The sequence below is a fragment of the Bubalus kerabau genome, chromosome X (assembly GCF_029407905.1).
Source record: "Bubalus kerabau isolate K-KA32 ecotype Philippines breed swamp buffalo chromosome X, PCC_UOA_SB_1v2, whole genome shotgun sequence".
Taxonomy (NCBI): domain Eukaryota; kingdom Metazoa; phylum Chordata; class Mammalia; order Artiodactyla; family Bovidae; genus Bubalus; species Bubalus kerabau.
The window spans coordinates 88,865,947-88,871,279 of NC_073647.1; the positions used below are offsets into that span (position 1 = coordinate 88,865,947).

A 5,333-nucleotide genomic window follows, 5' to 3' on the forward strand; every position below is an offset into this window, starting at 1 on the left:
AAATATCCAGCTGATGACTCACAATTTCCCACGCAAATGCCCTTGGATTTTTCCATAACAGTTTAACCAAAGTCCGGTCCAAAACATGCTTCTGACCTCCCTTCACACAGGGAAGTCATTTCTATACAGAGAGATCTGGCAAGGGCCCACTGAGGTAAACATTTGACTACCCTAGCTGCTAAAGATTCTGCCTGTCAGGGACTTTTGTTCCTCAACAAACTCTTTCTAGAGTCTTGGGGATAAAGGAGGACTGGAGAAGGAAGCCAGTCATAAAGACCAAGTCCTTGTGGAGAGACAATCAGAAGAGGGCCCTGTTGGTACCCTACTCATCTGGTATAGACTGAGCTCTAGATATCTATGTCCCCTCTTGCTCCACGAATTTATAGCAGTTTTCCTATAAGAAATTCCCTTCTACAGGAATTTGTAGCACTTTTGCCTACTACCAGAGCCGTGGCCCCTATGCTGGGTGTTGCTCCCTATAAACATTGCCTGCTATAGGACACTGGTCTGTCTGAAAGATGAAGCCATTGGGAATACAACCCTGTCTAAGAATGGCTACCAAAAACTGCTCAGTCTATGAAGTCTGATTTTATCACAGCTAGGTGATAGTTTCTGCAACCCTCATTGTGCTGCTAGATCAAGGCTGCTTCCCTTTGAGTAAATCAGTGGAATCAAACTAGGACTCCTCTAACTCTTGGGCTCTGACTTAAACAGAAGCTGGCCTTTGGAATTTCATGCCCTAACAGAGAATACACCAGAATCCTAACTTTTTTGCTTTTATTTAAGCTTGTGTGGTGTTTCTGTTCTTATAGGTTCTTGGAAGAAGTGCAGTACAATCTATCTTGACAGGAACTGATTTGGATAAACTAGCTGAACAATGTTCTCAAGCACATATGAGGGCCCTTCTGGTCCTCAGAAATCCTAGTGATTTGTCTCCCAAGTTTCCCCTTAATAAAACAAGAATACTTTCCAGATATCCAATACTCTAATACTGGGATTACTTCCTTTAACAACATTCCTGAAGCTTCCTCAAGCAGCTTCCTTCACTCTTCCAGTTGCCTGATGGACATTAGCCAAATAACGGTCATAAGCAGCCTTCTCCCTGCAGAGCAGTTATGTTCAGTCACACTCATAGCCTGTACACACCTTAGGCAACATTGGATTTGAAGTCACAAAGACTTCCCATCACTGGGCCACAATTAGCTGTGTGTTGTCTTTCTCCACAGATTTGTTGCCCAATGCATTTCTAATGTGAGCCCAGAAAAGTGGCCTCTCCTGTGCACTGTCTGGCCAGGTGATAAATATCTGCCTGTTCACAAGTTTCCTGAGTTGGTGGTAGCTGGATAACTTATAGTTCAGGATCTCTTCCAGGAATATCAAGATGATGACATCTTCATGCTCATAGAACATCTTGATGCTGGTCAACTGTACTTCAAGCTGGCACCATTCACTGTGCAGGTAGTGGTTACTCACCACACACAAAGTTTTCCAGCTGGTGTCAATGGCATTCTGGATGTTCTCAAAGATATCTGTGCCTGGCTCAAAGTCTCCGTGGTGAAGGCAGAGCTTAAAGGCAGGCTGGCCACCTTCTTTTAAGGCTGGAACAAGCTCTTCATATACCCATTGCTCATCAGTGGCAGTGAAAGAAACAAAGGCATTATAGATGAACTCCTTTTCTGTCCTATGCCACTTGGCCAGGTACTAGGCTCAAAATATGTAGAGCCCATACCATAGAGATGGAACCATCTTGTCAATGAACCAAGAGAAGATCATGGTTGTGAGGACCAGACTGAAGGAGCAGAAGAAGCAAATTTTCCCAGATCAAAAGTACGCATGGAATCATCAAAATCTATCAAAAATTTTTGATATTTGGCTGTTGACAGGTGTAGCTCTGGAGGTAAGGGATATGGACATTTGCTGTGTTTATTGACCAATTCTTGAACCATGCATTGTCACAGATGCACTGAAGTTTATTCCCATAGATATCAAAGTACTTCAGAGATTTCAGATTCTCCGGACTTTGATTAATGACCCTTAGGTTGTTGAATCTTAAAGAGAAGATCTGAAGGCTTTCTAAGGCAGAGAATATGCCAGGAGTCAGTGACTCTAAGTTGTTGTTTTCCAGGCGCAGCATTTTTAGTCTTTTTAATTTTTGGAATAAAGAAACATTTAAACTGAGGCTTCAGTCTCCAGATTTTGTCCCTGATATATCCAACTTTGTGAGATTAATCAGGGAGTCAAATTGAAGGTGGTCTAGGAATACAATGGGATTTTCCCCTAGGAGTAGTTCCTGCAGGTCATTCAGCCCTTGGAAGAAGTTGGTTGGAACAACTTGAATCCTATGTATTTGTCCTTCTAGGTTGAGTTGTTTCAAAGACTTGAGGTTCATAAATGGAGGAAATGGCAAGGTCCTAGTGGTTTCATAAGTGATTTTATTAAAACTGAGATTCAAAACTTCTAGATTTTCCAGGCCCAAGAAAAGGCCAGCTTGAAAACTTGACAAGATATTGTATGCCAAGTCGAGTTTATAGAGGTGATTGAGGCCAGAAAATGCATACTTCTCTATGATGCTCAGGTGGTTCTGGGAGAGAATGAGAACTTGGAGCTTCTTCAGAAACTGAAAGGTTTTGCGTTTCAGGGTCTGAATATTGTTATATTCAAGATTTAAACTCTATAAATTTGGAAATTGAGCAAACCAGTATCCCAGCCAAATTGAGCTTCTTTAATGAATACAGCCCATAAAAGGCCATACTACTGAGTTCTGTGATGGGATTTCTAGAGAGAAAGAGAGATTGTAAGTACCTTAAGGGTGAAAATGCAAAAATATGGAAAGTTTTTAAACTTGTTGTGGCTCAGGTTTAGAGCTCTCAAGTTCTCGAGGGCATTCCAGGTCCTGTTGCTGACACTTGTTTAGATTCAGCCTTTGAAGGCTGGGTATAGCATCAAACTCACTGTCATTGAGGTGAACCAGATCATTGCTTTGGCTCAGGTCAAGGGATAAAAGCCTGGTACAGTTGGCAAGGTGCTTTATGCTCCCTGAATTAATGGCATTTTTCCTAAAAACCAAAGCGTTCAATATAGGCAACTTCTGGAGGAGGCAACACACTGTCCTGAGGTTTAAGTGACTACCTCTAAACTTCTGGTTACTAAGATCCATTTCACTTAGATTCTGTAGGTGTTTGGCTGGAAGCATCTCTAGTTTCACCAATGTTGCACTCAGATTCAAGCTCCTCAGTTGGGGCAGAGTTTCCAGATCCACATTCTGAATGACTCAATGGATCCAGAGTGGTCAGATTAGGCAGTGACAAGGCAGAGAAGTTTAATTCTGTTAGTTTGTCCCCCTGTATCCCCAGCTGGGTCAGGGAAACCAATGATCTGGGGCTGTGATCCAAGGACATCACGCTGTTGTTAGTAAGATCAAGGTATTCCAGGTGCGGCAGATGCTGGACTGCTTCAAGAATATTGGAAAAATCAGTAATAAAATTTTGAGATAAACTTAAATGTTTCAATTTGACAAGAGGGACAAAGGCATTTTTGTGAATATGAGTGATCTGATTGTGACTCAGGAGCAAAGTTTCTAAGTTGGACAGGCCCTCAAAGGAGTAGTTCACAGTTTGAATCTTATTTTCTACTAAACTCAAAAGGGTTAGACTTTCTAGTACCCAAAATGCCCTCTCATCAATCTTCCAAATGAAATTCCATTGCAATCGCAAGTCCACCAGAGCAGACAAATTAGTGAAGCAGTAGGGAGGAAGGACCTGAATTTGGTTCTGTGTAAAGTTGAGGTGAGTAGTGTATCCAGGGATGTCATGAATGGCATCTGTTAAGTTGGTGATCTTCTTCCAAATGAAGAACACATGGTGAATGTCCAATTAATACTGTGTGCATTTACTGAACCCATATGTCTTTGCCAAAGACAGCAGAGAAAACCCAATTAAAATGAGCCAGAATGGTTGAGGAGGCAGTAGGTTCTCTAAACCCATCTTGTCAGCCCCAGACCTCAGAGTTACTGTTAGGAAAAAATCCCTTCATAGGTATAACACTCATTTTTGAAGAAATGGTCCTTCCATTTCAATTTGCTACAAAGAAAAATGGAAAGTTATTTAGTTTACATTTCTCTCTTCTAATAAATACTTCATAGCTGCTTCAGGAAAACTAAAAAAATTTGTCCCAAAGTTAAATTCTAAAACAAATCAAATTCCAAAGCAATCTCTGTACAGATCATCTGTACAGTGTTATTTCTCCTGTAATCAAAGTTGTTAGCACATGGAGGCAGAGAAGGCAGTTACACACTTGATTTAATTTAGAGAATTAAGATGCACTCCAGCCCTACTCTCACCCCTCCACAATAAATTACCCCCCTCTCCAGTTTGCACTGATACCTGAGATTCCACAACTGGAGATGCACTTTGGGGTCTATGGACTTCAGTCTAGGTAAAAGATAATCATCATGGTGGGGGGCGGGGTGGGAAACAAGTTTTACAGGTTACCTCTATCTTAATGTGAATGAATGCAGAGTCTGCTTTAAAGCCACTTATTTCACCACAATTTACATCTCTCAGGCAATCAAATTCATTATCAGGATATGGCATTTCTGGTAAGCAGGAAAAATAAAAGCACAATAAGCATAGATCTGTCAGTCTACTTTCTGATGTGTGCTGCCCAGGGTTTCCCTACTCTTGTCTCCCAGTTTCAACCTGTTTGTTCTCAGTCATTTGTGGTAATGTAGTGAAAAGAGGACCAGACCAGACCTGGACTGCAATCTGTGCCCTTTGATGAATTATTTAACCTCTCTGAACATGTTTCCTTATCCAAACAATGGGCTAATAGTACCTATTTCCTCATAATGATATATAGATTCAATGAGACAATTTAAAGTGCCCAGCTTGATACCTGGTACACTGTGGAGCTCAAAAAAGATCATTTCCTTCTTTTCACTTTAACTCTAGGCCAACATTAGTATACCATCTCTGTGTGGATTTTCTAGCTCTTGTCTCAAGAGCACTGGTAGCCACAAAGGAAGCAGGGAAACAATATAGTTGAGTTGGGTATATACCTAATAAAATGGGAATTTTTTGGATTGGTATATTTATAATTATGATGGTATTACAGTGAATAGAATCACAAAATATGACTTTGTAAAGCTTTTATAAGTAAAGTAAGCCACTTACTGAAGTCTGTAATATTAAGATTTTCAAGACTACTGCATAAGAGGGCCCCATCGGCTCACATCAGTAACACTTGGTATTATTTATTTCTATAATTTTTGCAATTCTGGTGGTATTAGTGATATAATTTTGTCTTTTACTAACATATTTCTGAATATTTGTGAT

The 5,333-nt window shown here is 40.6% G+C and overlaps 1 pseudogene; it reads right to left on the bottom strand.

Annotated features, from left to right (window-relative positions):
• Positions 1–1,185: 1,185 nt before the first annotated feature.
• Positions 1,186–3,983, bottom strand: LOC129640092 (toll-like receptor 13; annotated as a pseudogene).
• Between the last annotated feature and the right edge of the window lie 1,350 nt (positions 3,984–5,333).